The sequence below is a fragment of the Sphaerodactylus townsendi genome, linkage group LG08 (genome assembly GCF_021028975.2).
Source record: "Sphaerodactylus townsendi isolate TG3544 linkage group LG08, MPM_Stown_v2.3, whole genome shotgun sequence".
In the NCBI taxonomy this organism is placed as follows: Eukaryota; Metazoa; Chordata; class Lepidosauria; order Squamata; family Sphaerodactylidae; genus Sphaerodactylus; species Sphaerodactylus townsendi.
The window spans coordinates 45,975,601-45,993,782 of NC_059432.1; the positions used below are offsets into that span (position 1 = coordinate 45,975,601).

The 18,182-nt window shown below is 42.0% G+C and overlaps 1 pseudogene; it reads right to left on the bottom strand.

Moving 5' to 3' along the window:
- Nucleotides 1–6,887: 6,887 nt before the first annotated feature.
- LOC125437399 lies at nucleotides 6,888–7,892 on the bottom strand (annotated as a pseudogene).
- Nucleotides 7,893–18,182: the final 10,290 nt, after the last annotated feature.

Below are 18,182 nucleotides of genomic sequence, written 5' to 3' on the forward strand. Positions count from 1 at the left end.
TGTCATACACTTGAATGCAGCTCAGTATGTAGGCAGAGAAGATTGCGCAGTTATTAGTCACATTACCTGTCAAAGCTGGCAACATGGACCTCCAGGGACACATTGCACATCTTAAAGCTGCAATGCAGACGGAGCTTAAGAAATGTACTTAGAAACAAGTCTCACAGAAATCAATGAGACTTGCAAATAAATGTTGTGTAGGAATGGGCAGTAAATGTGTCTTTCTCTAGAAAATTGGTACTTCCCCAGTTCCATGCGTACAATGAAATTTAGAAATAACAGATATTACATGAGTTCAATAAAATAAGGTATGAGCAGGAACATTTTTAAAATCTACTTGGTAAACACAAAAAGGGAAAATATCATGAATGTGCCATTGTGCTACCACAAAAATTAACATTTTATTATGTTTCCAGGCATGCCTGATCTCATCAGATCTCAAAAGCTAAACAGAGTTGACCCTGGTTAGTATTTGAATGGGAGACTACCAAGGAAGTCCATGGTTGAGATGTAGTTGGTGGCAATGGCAAACCACCTCTGAACATCTGTGACTTGACGGCAAAACAAAGAATCAAACAAAAAAATCTAGATATGATTACTCTGTTTTTCATTACAGGGCATAACTTTAAAAAATACACACATGCACACACCGCACATCACACTGGCTTTCACAAAATGGCTGTTATTAAACAGTAGCAAGCCAGAAAGTCTGGGAAAGTCAAGCAGTTTGAATGGCATCAAGTTGCTTGGTATTTGCTGCCAGGCCTGGCCACAATGAACACATCATCAAAGAGCCCCTGCTGCACCCTTTTACTGGATGAAATCAAGTATGAAATCCAAACCAAACTGTTTTGGTTGCACCTAGGCATAACCGCTAAGAGCCTCTGCTTATTAAAGTTACAGATATTTCATTTATCATTTTGAGATTTTTAAAAAAAACCCAGTGTATTTTTTTTATTTCAGATTTTTCTGCAGCCCTGAGGCAAATAAACTTTTTTTCTTGGGTTCAATCTCTGCTCTCCTATGGAAACATTCTGAGAGGGGAGGGGTGGTGTAGAAATATAAACAAACAAAGCAATAGTTATATTTACTAGGATCCTGGTTTCAAACCCCTATGTCTACCATGGGAGCTTTCTGGGCAACCTCAGGCTTGTCACAGATTCTCAGTATCGTCTGTCTCACAGGGTGGTTGTTGTGAGCGAACTGAGGAAGAGAGAACAATGTTCTAAAGGCAGCCTTGAGTCCCAACAGGGAAGCAAAGCAGGATATAAATAAATAAATGCAAATGCAAGGCATGCATCTGGGGTGGCTTAGCAGTAAATAAATATTGCTCTTTCACAGATATGTTTGGTGTTGTGATGAATGTGGGATGGGCGGATAGTCCTCAATTAATCCCTCAAATCAATACATGCTTCCCACCCCAAAAAATTTAACGCTTGTTCCTGCCGCTGCAAATTGTCACAGTTGCCGGCTTTGGATTGTAAAATTCCTGCAGATTGGGGGGGAGGGGGGAGAAGGGGGCAGCCTGGAGTGGATGGAGTTTGGAAAAGCAAATTATATTAGATTTTTTTTTAAGTAAAGTGAATAAAAATTCAGTATCTATTTTAGGAACCTATATGCAGTGTAATAAACTAATATTACAGTTATCTGATAGAAAACTGGGTAGCCCCCTGGATGAATAACAAAAACTACCAAAGCAGGCTATTCTCAGATAAGTTTGGGGTCTCTATCTACTTACTGTATTGTTCAGGTATGCAGAAAAATATGACTTTGTAAATTAACCAAAAGGGAAAAAATGGCCTTATGAGAACTAAATAGTGACAGAAGATTGCTAATTGTAGTATTTTGGTTTGTGAAAACCAGCCTGTCTGAGCCCCTTGGAGCAGTTAGAATTGCAGGGAAGGAGATCTTGAGGGGTAAAATTTTCAATTTGTTGCCCCTCTCACAATTCCTGGCTTGTTATATCTGTTAAGTAGATCACAATTGATTGATTAGCATTTTACTAATTTATCCATTTAAAAATATATGCCCCACAACCTCTGCTAAATTACAAACGTAGGTGGCTTACAATTTTCTATAAAATACCGGGAGGCAAAATGCTGTTCACACCTGTGGATGCACATGTTTGTGTAATTCAGAAAAAAAAATGTTTAGAGAAAGAATCCCTCTGTAGCACAGACTGTTCAGTTCATCCATCTGGCCCCAGCTAACCTCTGTAATGAGGAGACAGCCAGCTAGGCATGTGACAAGAAATTCCAGATCATTTATCAGGAAGGGCTATAGAGATGCCTCGGAAAGCTGGCTTGTGGGGATGTTGCTGGATTCAGGCTGAAACCTATTTTCAGAGAAAAGAAGCTGCACAATGAATGGTTTAAGCTGAGTGAGGCAAAAAATGCATAGTGAATGGGGCTGTTTTGTGGCTTTGGTGGTGGGAGAATGCTTGTTCCTACCGATTCATTAAATGTAGTGGGATGTTTCTTAGGGAAAAATTTTGATTAAAATACTACAATGTGGGAACATTAATACTTATACAAAAAGAAGTCTGTTGAAGAAGATAATACAAATGTAACACAGTTTACTCCTGAGGCAAGGACGCCAAGTGTCTGTGCTTACAGAGGTGGCAAAAACGGAGTCATATAACTGGGATTAGATCATTTAGTCCTTGAAGTGTAGTAAACAGCATATTGCATTTCAACGAAAGGTGAATTAAGAATATTCCAATGTGTGGAGATCAGATTTGATTAAACTCTCAACCCTCTGAAGAAATAAAACAGTCACACACTGTAGATGCTCCACCTATTCTGCCGACAGAAGTATTTATAATAGTATACTTTTTTACCTCAGATCAAGAATATTTACCTCTCCCTGACTCTGCTATTGAAGACACAGAAGCACGGCCAGTAAAAAAGCTGGTGACAAAAATATGGGATATTGTCTTCTTCATGTGGCTTAAATCACATAACTATTGCTGCAAAATGAAATGTATTTTACCTTGAATTTAATTTCAGTAGGTTTATGGTCCCTTTCTGTTTTGAGATCTGTTCTATGGATATTTTAAAGGTATTCAGTCACTGTTTTATTGATATTTTAAAGCTGTTATTAATATGACATAATTGATGATATTGCCTCTGGAGAGGCAGGAAATTAGATGAATCAATAAACATTCTTGATCTTGAGACTAAAATCTCTACCACTGGAGTGAATTACAACCTGCACTCCATCCATAAGATACATTTATTCATTCATTCATTTAGAGAAGTTATATCACACCTTATAAGTAATAAATATGATAATCATGAACAAAAATGATGATAAACATAAAATTAGTCTACAGCTGTGCAAATAAAAACAAAAGTTTAGAGATTCAGGGAAGACATTGAGAACATCTCTCATGGCTCAATCCCTAATGATACATTTGGATTTGAGTGTTGCAAAATGAAGACATGATTGTAGTAGAAAATGGCTATCCTCTGGCACCCAAATGTGCAAACCAGATTCCTTGCTTCTCAATGGCAATCAGAGGCCTGTATACCAGACACAAGCCCAGGAGGAATGTGCTGATCTATTCAGGGCATTTGCTGTATTGTTGCTTTAACAGAACACAGATGCTTTCCTTTTATTGTGTTAAGCAATAAACCTGTTTGGTTCCTTCTCATGCCATTAATTTTGTTCTAAAAGCACTTTTCAAAGTGGCAGCTAGAACAGACTGGAGGCAGCCTCTTTTATGGCTAAAAATAGGACAAAAACACATCTCTGAAAAGAAGATGAATAGAATGTATCAGAGGAACAAGAACATAGTTCTGTCAGACTGCAGGGCCAAAACAACACAATTTGCAGAAGATCCATGAGTGATTGTCCTTTTCTTTAGAAAAAAAAACTCTTTCTCTTTTTTGTACTGAAAGGCAATTGCAAGGTACTATTTGGAACACTGGCTCAGAAGGGGGAAAGGATGCTTTTTGCTCTCTACTGTTTCTCTTGTCAGACTCCAAGCTGCTGTTTGTCTTATGGGATACATCTCTTCCCTCTTCTGAACCAATGTACTGCCGTCACCATTGCATTTCAATAAATCTTGGGAGATCAGTGGCTGATTTCCCCACATAATTTGTAGTTTGACCCTCTGGAATCTGGAAGAACACAGAAAGAATAATGGAAATGGTGGATATATTCATTTGCAGAGATGCTTCACAATGTATGGAAGTTGTTAAATGTTTGAATCAAGGGTGAGCATCCTAACTGATGAACTAAATCGATTAACAACAGTTCACTAAAGCAATTAATCAAGATAATGTGGAATTTAAATTGGAATGCTGTTATGTAAAAAGATTTCAGCACTATAATAAGCAGGAACCCAAAGCCTAATTCACTTCTGCACATTGCCAGATTATGCATGTGACACAGCAGTGTAGGATGCTGTTAATGCAGAAATTCTAGCGTTGCCAAGCTCCAGATGAAGCCTGGAGATCTCTCTGCATTATAACAGCAATCAAGTCCTCTGGAGAAAAGGGCTGCTTTGGAAAGTGGACTCTCTGACATTATGCCCCACCCTTCTCAATCTCTGCCCTCAGATCTCCAGGAATTGCCCAATCCAAAATCGGCAATCCTAAACCATCCATTTTATATGAAGGTGTCTCTCACAGATTTTGGTCTCTTTGTATCATTCCAGAACAGCCTTGTTTTTTGTTTGTATTGGGAAAACTGCTGACATCACATGGGAAAACCTCTTTGCACCAAAAACCGCATTTCTTACAGTCACTCTACCACAGTTTGCATAACTAAACTGGAACTCCAAATTTCATAAAAACACAGAATTGCACAGAAAAACTGATTGTAAACAACATCTAGCTTGATTTTCTGTCCTAGCACAGAAATCTAAATCTGAGGTACCCCCTGCAAGATATATGTCTAAACTTTTCTTGGCTTTACAGCAGGGGTCAACAAACTTTTGAGTTAAAGAGCCAAACTACCAGGGCTTAATGGGGGCAGGTGCTCCGGAGAGTAGGCAAAGAGGGGGTGGTAGCAGGAGGTGGGGGAAGCTCAATCACCTAGAAGAGATGTCATATTCTGCAGCATCTGCACTTATTTCCCTGATTAGACTGCTGCTAGGAGGTGAGGGAGGCTCAATTGCCCAGCAGAGATGGCTCGTTCTGTAGCATGTTCCCTTGTTCCCCTGATTAGACTGTTGCTAGAAGATGGCGGAGGCTCAGTTGTACAGAAGAGATGGCTGGTTTCCCTGATTAGACTGCTGATAGGAGATAGGGGAGACAGAATTGCCCAGCAGAGATTATTCCTTCTGAAGCATGCACACACATTCCCCTGATTAGGCTGCTGCTAGCAAGTTGGGGAGGCTCAATTGCATGGAAGAGATGGCTCATTTCTGTTGTGCGTGTGTCCTGTTTCCTTGACTATGCTGCTGAGGTGGGGGAGAGGAAGACCCTGAGCCTCAGCGGGGAGTCACAGCCCTTGGTAAGGCAGAAGCTGCAGCTATCAGGCAGGGCTAGGACAAGCAAAGAGGAGAGGGAGCTGATTCTCAGCCTTTCGTACCTTTTATCTCACCACTCTCTATCAAAGAACCTGTGTGTTTTACCATTGCCGTGTTCAGATTTGTGAGTTGGGGCATTTTCTATAATGTGATGATGATTTAGAAATGACCTGGTGCAAAAAAAATTTTTGCAGTCGTGGTGGGGTGGCTGCCCGGGGGGGGGGGGCAATCCAACAGGTTTTGCCCAGGGCTCAGGCTTGCCTAGGTACGCCTCTGCCCCCCTTTCTGAGGGGGGGCTGGCGGGGGAACCTGTTACTAAAATTTTTGGATCCCACCACTGTCCCCAGGTAACATTCCTTAGCCTCATTAATCTCCTTATTCCTCCTGGCCAAGGCACCCTCTGCTCTTCCATCTGAACAGCCTTCCAATTCCTTGTCTCACTGCCACCCCTTTCAAGGACTATGCATTAACAGTGGTCATAGTAGGCTTTGAGCATGCAAGACGTCCTGGGGGAGGGCACATTCTAAACACAGTGGGAGAAGTTTTGGGGGATAGTGACCATTATCAGTTTAGATGCCTGATGCACCCCTCTTTCCTACCTCCCCTCCCCACCTTGTGCTTGGTTGAGGTGCTGCAAGCCATGGTGTAGCCTAGTGTCGAACAGGGCAGGGGTCTTCCCTCCCTCACCTCCCAAAACTGGGAGCTGTGTTTTGCTTGGGTTTGCCAAAGGCCATGAATAAAATTGCCCTCTCACTTGACAGGCATGGTCTTCTCCCAAAAACCTGATTTTACATCTTGGGAAGGCAGGGAGTGGACAAGAATAGAGGGCCTGTTCACATGCATTATGTGCCATCAAGTCACTTCTGACTTACAAATCAATGACCTTCAAAACATCCTCTTGTTAATAGCCTTGTTCAGATCATGCAAACCTATTTGCTTAACTGAAAATATACAGCTTTACTGATAATCAACATAGTAATAATCCATAACATTTCCCCAGCAGGAACACTTGTTGTGTCTTATCAGCAAGTGGCACACATGAAGTCTCATAATAAGTAATAAATACACACAGGAACATCCTGTATTATTGTTTTGGAGCACTGGGCTGACATAAATGTGTGCATGGTTTGCACTTTCCTTAGTGACAACTTAAGAAGTCTTTTAGTGCCATAAAAACATTTTCCTTGCAATTCCTTCATATTCTGGTTGCTTTAGGACTCCCATCTGTTCCTCCGGTTTTTCCCTATCAAGTCACTGCTGACTTAGGCAACTAGGGTTTTAAAGACAGGAGTCATTCAAAGGTGGTTTGCCATTGTCTGCCTCAACGTAGTGACCCTGGAATTCCTTGGGTGTCTCCAATCCAAACACTAACCAGGGCTGATGCTACTTCGCTTCTGAGGTCTGACCAAGTCCATGAATGATACATAACAGGTGCCATCCATAGCAGGAAACTGCTTATGTGTATTTCTTGATTTCATCATACAAAACTAGGACAAAAGCACCACCCATTCCTCTGAGCACATTGGACCACTTGCCCTTGAAGAAAGCTTTTGAGCCCTCGTCACGGGCAATCTTCCGCCAGCAGTCAATCGTACCAGAATACATGATGTCAGCACCTTTGCGGCCAGACTGCATCATCATACGCCGCCGGACTGTATCAAATGGGTATGAGGTCAGGCCAGCAACAGCAGTAACCGTCTGAGCAATCATCCAGCTGATCAAAATGTGGGTATTTTTTAGATCAGGAAGCATCCCCTTTGCAGTGTCATAGATGCCAAAATAAGCTGCTCTGTAGATAATGATTCCCTGGACAGACACATTGAAGCCCTGGTACAACCCCCGAAGGCCATCGGACCTGGAGATCTTCACCAGGCAGTCTCCGAGCCCCTTGAACTCATTTGTCGGCTCAGGGCTTTACCCATCATCAGCTGCCAGGCGCGTTAGGGCAAAGTCAAGAGGTGTAGATCTAAGCACAAGAGAGGCCTAGCACCAGCAGCACTGGTCACCAGATGTAAGTTGCCAGCAAAATAACGCCAAAACTGGGTTCTTTTGTCAACTTCACCCAGAAAGATCTGCTTGTATTTGTCTTTGAAAGCAAAGTTGAGGGCCTGAGTGGGGAAGTATCTGATAACATTGGCCAAATTGCCATGCCAGAAAGACAGGAAGCCCTGCTCCTTGGGGATCCGGACCACACAGTCAATGATGCCCTTGTACTGCTTATCTGCAGTGATCTGCTTGCTTGCATGTTGTACCTGCAGCAGCAGCTTGACTCTCTCGATGGGGGCCACCGCAGTCTTGGAGATGGCTGCTGCCACTCCGCCCGCCAGGAAATCTTTCAGAAAAGAAACAGCCGCGTCGGTCATGGTGCTGCTGGGAAGCAAAGGGAGCGCGCGCAGGAATCACTTCGGTCCGCTGGATGGAAAGAGCGGCTGGTGTCGAGGGGCTGATGGAGACTTGCCGGCTCACTAAGCTCTGAGGTCTGACAAAACTTTTACTGAATAAATCTCATTTTCTTTTTTAACAGGTATGTTTGGCTCAATAGCCAAAATTAGCAGACCACTCCTCGACAATGAAGCAGAGTCCACAACCCCGCTGAATGTTCAACACTTTGTATTGTTGGGTTTTTTTACAAACTGGGAAGCAATGGGTCAAACTGTGAATGGAAGGTCCTGTTTCAGACAGATTTAGCACAACTTAACTATGGGTATCCTTGAAACATACACCCATCCTTTCTATGCAGCCCATAGGTTTTTCTAGAGACCTGATCATCTCAAATATTTAATCTGGCTTTTTAAAAAGTTTATTTCCCTCACTATTAGAATTGGAAGCTTGAGAGGTCAGAACCAAGAACGTAATTCTCATACCTTGTAAAGTTCATACAAATGACAGGCAAAGAATGCTAATGAGAATATGGAAGAGGAAACAGATAATAAGCACTCATTAAATTGTACACGTGAGAAAATTATGTTGCCATCTTGCACCATCTGTCATTTTTTTCCAGTTTACTAGGTGGTAAACAACATGTGATGCAGAGAAGGATAATGGACATCCACAAAGCACAAAATCACATGGCTTTACAAAAAAACTCAAACGGAAGCACAAAGCACAACAAAAGGTATAGTGTGAACCAGTAACTTGAAATAAGCACAGAACACTGTACTTAGGCTGCAACAATATACAAGGTAAAAACATCCATTCAAACGATGAGTGTGTATTTGTGAAACATTGATCATGCAACATTAGATCATTTTTTTAAAAAAAACTTAACTGCATATGAAACAGAAGTTTTAATTTATCTTATGGGAAACATAGGTGGGAATTACTAACTCTCCTTATTCTTCTGGTCTGATATATTTCTCTTAATTGGTGTCACAGACAATAGGCAGCATTGCTGTAGAACTTACCATAGTATTTATGTACTTTCAGTAATCATTATCCGAAACAAATCTTGTAAACTTTTGTGGCTGGCCTGTTCTGACACATTGGACAATATACACTCATTCACCTGAAGTTGGGTGTGGCTGTAAGCTTTTGTATAAAGTAAGGAAGTCAATTGTCAAGTACTAAATCTGTTTCTTGGCACATATCCAAGTAAAGCACTCAACGTGACATCATTAGGAAGGACAATTACATGGATTCTACTGTAGTTTTCAAAGGCATTCTTTTCTGCCAGAACTGAAAGGGAGTGGTGCCTGTGGGGACAAGGAACATTATGTTTAGTTGGCTAGGAGGACAGCTGCTGAGGTTCCAGTACTTATGTTCAAACAAAGGAGCTCTGGTTTGTAAACCTGAAAACAATAGTATAACAATATTGCACTAACAGACCGACCCAGAGCTCTAGGCAGCCGGGGATGGCACAGCCTCCAAAAGGAGTTCATGTGGCAAAGAAAAGCAGCAAAAAGAGAAGAAAAAGGGCTGCCAGAGAATGCCCATAGTGTTAAATGTGTGTAAGCTTTAAAGTGTGGTGTAAGTCTGACTCCTCCATCAGCAGTGTACCTGGGTTTCATGTCTGCTGGAAGCTGACTAAGGTTGGCTCCACCCCCAGGAACACACCCAACACTCCTGAGTATCATCCTGCACCCACAGGGCTGGGAAATAGTGGCTGCTTCCAGGTTCAGGCACCACAGAACTATGCAGCTCCTGGCTGCTCACGTATCTGCCACCTTCGCTAGCATATTTGCCACTTGCAAGGCTGTACTGGCTCCAAAGGTGAGTTGCCCGCCCCCCCCCCCCTCCCCAATCTGGACTGGCTTATAATGGTGCAATTCTAAACGCAATTACACCCCCATAGCTTCTTATATAATGGAACAACTTCAGTGGTATCTGAAAGGTTGGTGGGAGAAAACAGCAGTCATTGGGGGAAAGGAGTGATGGTATCGTGCTGGAATGCAAAATGGGACACAAAATGGTATTTTCAAGAATATCTATGGTTGGTTTTCCTGTTGGTGTTTTTGTTGTTGTTTCTGCACATTTCAGACTGTCTCACAACATTTCTTCCCATTTTTGCAAGAATTTATGCCGGCAAGCTGGTGTGCTTCTATCATGTCAGTCCCTGCTCCCAAAATGCTGCTGAGGGTTTCTATCTGTAGCTTAGAAGGATATAACTGTGGTTAGGATTGCACAATAAAAATGACTTTTTTCAATTCTGGACTGGGTAGTGACAACATAAACTGTAAGGCTTCCTTCATACGCTTAGGTATGTATTTACTATAACTAAATGCCATGCCTCAATATAAGGGTTCTCAAAGTTCTTTAAACTGACAAAGGTAAAACAAAATATTGAAAAGAGTTGGATCTTATAATTACAAGTGGAAGATGCTTATGGCTGTGGGTCTTTTTCACTTTCACTTTCCTTTAGCACACAGGTGTCAAACTTGTGGCCATCCAGATGTTATGGACTACAGTTCTCATCATCCCCTGCCAGCATCATGCTGGCAGGGGATGATGGGAACCTAACAATTCCACTAATATCTGGAGGGTCACTACAAGTTTGACACTCTATACTCTAGCACTGGAATGTCTCTGAAAAGCCAGTACCTCAGAGTGCATCGACACTTGCTCAGGGCTTGCCAGCTCCAGGTTGGGAAACATCTGGGGATTTTGGGGGTGGAGCCTGAGGAGGGTGGAGTTTGAGGAAGGGAGGGACTTACATGAGCTGTAATGCCATCCTGTTGATCTTCCCAAAGTAATTATTTTCTCCAGGTGACAGAGATTAGTTCATCTGGAGGTTAGTTGTAATCCAAGGAAATCTTCAGTCACCCCCTGGAGGTTATAATATGTACCACACTTCGTCTAATAGCTCTAGGTTGCCCAAGACCAAATAAATTTCAAAACTGTTCAATATGCTCTATAAACTGATAATTCTTATTCTGTTTCTTCACAGGGAAAGATATTCAAGCAAGCCTTATACATACACAATATACAAATCAATCAACTTATAATACAAAAAGTCACAATTTTTCTGATGTGCTGATTTCAACAACAAGAAATCTACACAGTAATTAGTGGGCAATTCAACCACCGGTTTGCGTTTCAATTTCACAGAGTTTCTTCTTGGGACATCTATAAAGCAGATAACATAAAGATACGTTTCATCAGAATATAAAATCCAACAGTAATAAACATAACCCATATTATGCAAATCCACTAATGTTTTAATTCTGGAAGAAACTTGCTTCAGACAGCTCCCAAAAAGTGTGTCAATATGTGCTTAAGCACTATTATAAACTCTAGTGTACTGTGACTTCCCTGGATACAGAAATGTAATAGGAGATCCTAAATCCAATAACCTATAAAAATCATATATACATACAGAACACGTAATAGAAGTTAATTCATACCAGAACTGCAGTTATGCTGTGATGCTTAAGCTCCAAAAGTCCAACACATACAAATCAGTAAACTTGAAAGAATCAGACACGTGTTTCTCATCTGTAAAATGTCCCACAAATTGCACTTCTTTAATGTTGTTTTTGATCCTGGAAGAGTGATCTAACATCCTCCCGCAGAGCTTCTCAAAATCACTAATCAGAAGAGATCCTCTAAGGAAGTCTAAAGCATTACTTAATTTCCCCAGGGACGTAGGTATATTTTTTTATGGGGGGGGGGGTTTCGGGGGCCCCTCCCCATGCCCCGTCTCGGCCTCAGTACTTTAAAAAAAATTTATATTTTACATTTCTACTCCGCCAATTTCCCAAGGGACTCAAGGCGGCTTACATACTTATAAAAATACAATAATATAAAATGTTACAAAGTGTAAACATTAAGTGTAAAAGTGTAAAACGTTACAAAGTGTAAAACATTACAAAAATGTCAACATTTGGAGGATATAAACATATGTTAACAGAAATATAAACATTTGGAGAATCTTAGTAGGGAGCGCTCTAACACATTTGGGAACTCCATTCTTCTTCCCAGAGCTCTCCACTGTCATCCTTACAATAGCCCTCCGAGGTAGCAAAGTCTGAGAACATGTGATTGGGCCGAGGTCATCCAGCTAGCTTCTGCAGCAGACTGGGGATTCGAACTCAGGGTTCCCAAACTCAGAATGACTCTACCCACCACACCCCACTGCCCAATCAGAGACAGACTCCTGGGAGGCCCAGAAGAGCAGCTCTCCAAGGCCAGGGATGGCAGACTTCCCTGCCCCCAGCCCCCCACCACCAGCTGGGCTCCCAGCCAGCAGACCCTTCTGCCCTCTCCTCTGTGCAGAGGTGCAGCTAGGGAAAATGGAGCCCAGTGCAAAATCTGAGTTTTGCGCCCCCCCCCCCCATGGATGGCCACTGTGATGCTGGAATCCACCCCCAAACAGCATCACTTTCAATGGTGTTTAAGCCCAGATTCTCCTTTTAAATCTACCCTAAAGGGAGAATCTGGGGTCCCCAGTTAAAACAACATTGAAAGTGATGCTGTTTTGCGGGGGTGGATTATCCCCCACCCTTAAACAGCATCACTTTCAATGTTTAAACTGGGGGCCTCAGATTCTCCCTTTAAATCCATGCCGAAGGGGGTGGATTTAAAAAGAGAATCTGGGGAAATTTGGGGGGTGCCTGCTGTCATGGGTGCAATTATTAAGCTAGCAGCACCAAACGTTCTGGGTATCATTAGGGGCGGAGTTTCGGACATGTAATGGGGGGGTTGAACCCGAGAAACCCCCCTTACCTACATCCTTGAATTTCCCTATCCAATTTGGAAACTTCTTCCATAGAGCATTCAATAATAAGTAACGTCAATCAATTCTAATGTTAATGAATTCTTTTCGTATCTATATAAATGACTGTTACTCTTTTTATCCTTATTCTTTAATGTTCATACTCAAAAATTGACAAAAATGTATACAATATTGTACTGAAGTTAATGTAAATTTTTATTGTTACATAAATTAATTAAAAATAATAAGTAATTTAAGTTTGTGGGAACATTTATTCAAAATTGCTATCCACTTGCTATTAAATATCATGTCCTCCGCAAATAGGGCAGGGTACAAAAAGCTTTAATAACAAGTGGAGAGCAATTTTGAATAAATGCTCCCATGATCTTAACAATGCTTTTAGGTGCAGTGAGGTACATATTATATTCTTTAAACCACCTGGAGGCTGGCAATCCTATGGTTGCCCCTTGAGTGAAATGCCAAAGGTCATGGGGAGGATGATGCTATAGAAGATCAGGTAACAACAACCTCTACTTTCCTCTTGTGCTTCCACAGCCTCTTGAGTCAGCACAATCTCTGCCCATGGAAGAATGAGAATGAGCAATGTTTCCAATGATTCATTTTCACCGCAGTCTGCCATGCCTTGTTACATTTTTAATAGGGTTCTTTTGACTCTGAGCATCATCCTTTTACAAATAACAAAAGGCTGGCTGGCAAAGGGGGAAATCAAACAAATACTACATCAGCATCCATCTTGTGCTTGGGGTTCACAAAATCCTAATCAAAGTTCTTCCTGAACAAGTGGGGGCCCTCAACCCACCCATAAACCAAGGCAAGAGGTCCCAATTAGATGGGGTGGGACACAGTAGAGCTACACCAGGGGTAGGGAACCTTTAACACTCAAAGAGCCATTTGGATCCGTTTTCCACGGGAAAAGAAAACACTTGGAGCCGCAAATAAATTTTGACATTTAAAATAAAGATAACACTATATATATATTGGGGTTTTTTCTACATTTTACTCCGCTCATTCTGAGAAGCGCATGGATGTGCCTGCCCTGCTGCCTGCAGGGCGGGTAAAGATGGGGCCAGCGGCTCGGCCGCTCCGGCTGCCGGGAAAGCGCCCACCCCGCTCCAATGGGCGGGTGAGAGGGGAAGCCCGCGGCGCGGCCCAGCCGATTGCGGGCAATTGGTGCTGGCGGATGGGGCCGGCGGCTCTGCTTGTGGAGCCGCAGTGCAAGGGCAGAAGAGCCGCATGCGGCTCTCGAGCCACAGGTTCCCTACCCCTGAGCTACACTGTGACTAGACCTCTCCTTCCAACCCTAACCCCAAGAAAATAAATGTAGTGAGAAATGTACAAAAACAGACTGAGAAGTGGCATAGCCACAGTTCCGTTCCAGAGTGACATGCCAGAGGGAATATGTCCTCTGGTGTTGCTCTTCTGATGCTACCTTGGTAGAGGAACCATAAACTTAGAAAGGTCAGTATGGAAAAGTGGGAGCTGACTTCACAGATGCTCCTGTGGCTGGGTAGCAAAGATTTTCAGAAGTTTGCTATGCAATTTTTGCCACTCAGGGCTTCACAAGAACTGAGCCTGCTGAATGAAACCATGAAATAGAGTTTATGTCAATTAATCATTTATGAATTTGCCTTATGTTTCTTATATAGCTACAGTTAGGATTGCACAGTTAAATGGGCAGATGTGTGGTTCAGTATCAGCAAATGAATTTTATGGCAAATTGGAACCTGAACTTCCCACACCTGACCCAACTTATTAACTGCTATACTGAAAAGCATGTATGAATACAGGCATCCTGTGAATGAAATCAATTTGAGATGCATTCCTTTTTCTGTTATTATAGCATTCTTTATATTATAATATATTATAGCATCAAAGATGACTGAGAGTGACTGTCTTTAATTGGCCACTATTTCATCCTTAGATGGTTAAGTTTGGGGAACTTTGGCTGTATGCCAAAGGTGAAGGTCGATGACATTAGATCTCAGATCTTTCCATATACTTTTCTTTGTGGAATATGATCAAGTGAAGTTTGGAGGCTGGCAGCGAAGTTCATTGGGGCAACAGTTTGTATCACAACTGGAGTGACACATGTCTGACCTCTGAAGGACACCACAGAGATTAATATTCAAGGAAGAACACTTGACAAGGAAAAGGCGACAAGATAAGATGTGTCCATAAACTGTTGAAGAATAAGTTTAAGCAGGGAAGTCTTGGTGTTTTGGATTGCCTTGTACATTCTAACCCAACTTATACAGCTACAGTGCAAATTCACTAGATCATGGCAAGATTCATTTTGTGTTCTGAAGAAAGGGATAATGCAATCTACTACATAGAATAGTTTGAAGCCACATGACTCAGCAAGAGATGAATACCCCTTTTGAGCAAGGGAAAGAACTAAATGTACATTGCATTGCTTATAGAGCACTGATACTTTGTGGTTCTCCTGAGCACCATTCTCCAATATAACACCTGCCCCACATTTCAGGACGTGCCAACACCAATACCCCATAGGCACAAGAGGGTAGCTTTCAGACTCTCTGAGGTATGAACCTCATAATTAGGGATGGCAGTAAAAGGCCCATTTCTTCTACACTCCCTGCCCCTTCTTTGCAGTAGCTAGGCAGTCAACAGGAGAAAGGCAAGCTGGCTACAGAGAAGAAAGAGTACAAGTACCACTGCTGCTACTGTTCCAGAAAAAATGACAAGATGGCTACAGTGGGGTGTGGTAATTTAACCTTCCTCTCAGCCTTTCTCAATGGCTCATTTGCTCTCCTCTAGCCACCCTGGGCATCTCATTCTGGCTGCTGTGCCTCCTGCCAGTAAGAAAGCAAGAAATGGAAGGCTTCTTGCAAAGAAAGGCTTCACGATGCTGATAGCTGGCTTAGAACAAGCTTCTGGACTGGAAAGCCTGATGTCCCATTCACAGTCTTCTTGCTTTCTCCCTGGAACAAGACAGATCAGTCTTGGTTATCTCACTCTCAAATGAACTATGAGCTACAGGAGGAGAGTAAGGAGACGTAAAAGTTAAGGGCCCACTAGCTTCCCACCGCAGGAGCCTGGCATCTCTGCTTGGCCGTAATGATTCCATCAAAATTGTGGACAGGGTTGGATCAACATATGCAGCTAAATGCAAATTATAAAGCAAAATTCTTTTCAAGGAAAAAAATGTAGTTTGGAGAGAGGTTCTAGCCAACTTGTCTCCTACAACACTAGAATTCAACTTAAATGGAATTTTTAAGACAAGGAAGCATTTGTGTTTTTTTTAAAAACCCATCCAGCTCAATAAAGTTCTAGAGAACATGGCTGCTTGCACAGCTGATCTGCAAGCCTTTCCTCTCACTTGAGAGATGCAAAAGCTGGAGAAACTTATTCAGTGATGAAAAGATGAAACCCTACATCTTCAGAGATCCCCTGGCAGATAAAAAGTTACATAGGCAATATTCCATTTTACTGTATGTGTGTTTGGGGGAGTGGCACTTAAGGGAATCATGAGGCTCTTTTGGTTGATGGCAGTTGTGAATGTGTCTCAGAAAGCTACAGCATTAGCCACAGAAAGCTATGGAGCATTCATCATAACTATATAATTCCATATCTTGTACTCTTGGAGGACAAGGGATGCCTTTTCTTGCTTACACCTTTCAATGCATCACCCTTCATTAAAATTGCCTCAAACAAAACGAGGCAACATGCAAGCGATATAATATTGCCTCACAGCTAACAACTGTAGTTTCTAAATGGATAAGTCATACAGAAAACAATTGATTTTTCTCAAAGCCATGACTTTCTACTAGTACTAAATTGATTCTTTAGAAATACACCAGGCTGCTTTACCACTTAGGCCTTTCACTCCAACTGTATTAAAATTGCAGCACCCCCAGAGTCATAAAGTATGAAGACAAGCAATCAGTTCTAAGGAAATGGATGAAATCAACACAGTGTACTTAAAAGAACTAAGAAATGCCAGCTGGAGTCAATAAATGAACCCAAAGCCCTTTAAGTATAATGAACCATCAATGCCTATTGAGGAATTCTCTTGTAGTAGTCGAAGCTGCTCTTCATACATTAGATCTATAGTTGGTTTCCAAGGTACACAGCAGGCAGGCATTGCATGCAATAGCAGTTGTTATCCTGTGAAAAGATGGTAATGACAATAGCGATTTCTTACATACCCATTTCCCAGCTGCCATGCATATTCCTTTAGTAATCTGGTAGCAGTTACATCATGAACAAAAAGCTACATAAATGCCAGGTATAGAGTGCTCATCCTAAAGCATCCTGTGTTACAAGTTAAAGAATGAAAAGAATGACAATTAGTCCATCTGGACACCACTGCATGCTAGTATTGAGAAAAGTTTTTTTAGAAAAGATTCCAGCCATCAAAGCAGCTAGTGAAGGCTTCCAGGGGCTCTCCCTTCTGCAATAGCAAGGGGTGGGGGAGAAAGGAACCAGCCTAAAAGTGTTTAATACTCTTGAAGTTTCTCCAGAGCCTAACGTGAACCTATGGCTTATATAGAAGGGTGGTGACCAATGATCCCTCTAACCGCAGTAGGGAACTGTGCAGAAGTTCTCTACCTCTGCAGGGAACTGTGCTACCTATGGAAGCTTCCCCTGCTGGCTGCCATACAAACTACACAACACCAATAGCATTTCTGCGTAGCTTACAGGGAATATTGGTCACCACTATTCCTGCTCCTCTTGGACAGCAATGAACCAATCAAGAAGGGAGGGGGGATTTCATAACTCATTTCTTAACCAACTTGGTGAATCTCCAGTTAAGGTGTTATGGAATATAGTAATCATTTTATGAAACTTCACCTGAACATGTTATGGGTTTCCCTTGGATACTGGAGCCATTTCCTCAAGTCAGCAGTCCACAGTAAGACAAAAATTCTACCTTCACATACACACCCTTGTCATTTGAAAAATGCTGGTCTAACCGCATAGGAAAAAGCTTTTGAATTGCAATAGATAGCTCCATGAAAACATACATAATGAGCAACACAGATGAATTAAAAAAATTCAGTTACTGAACATAAGACTGTCAGTACAATGTCAGTTATGTGGGTGACTCATCTGATATGTCCTGATGGGGCATAATCCAGTAAAAGGAATTAGTCCACCATTCTGGTAAGCTGGAACATCCCAGCTGGCGCATCTGCTTAGTGTTTCCACCTACTGCCAGTCATAGCACTGCCTTAGTGGTTTTGAGAGAACTTTCTAAGCAGAGTTCTGGGGGCACAAGTTATTTCTTGTTAGATGCTGAATTTGTTTACATACAGTGTAAGTCAGGAGAGGACAAAGGAAAAGGCTTTGTTTGGAAGTGGTAACAGGGAGATGGAGGTGGTCCCTTCCAGTAGAATTATTTTCATTATCTTCCTCCCAAATGCTTCCTCCCTGAAATCATGCTTCTGAGGGATGGGGTACAATCAGAGGCACTATAGAGAAAACAGCAAAAAACCCCAACATTTGAGTCCCCACCCTGGATTATTTCTACTGGCAGAAAACCAGTTTTAGATTTCTGACTGGGGATGA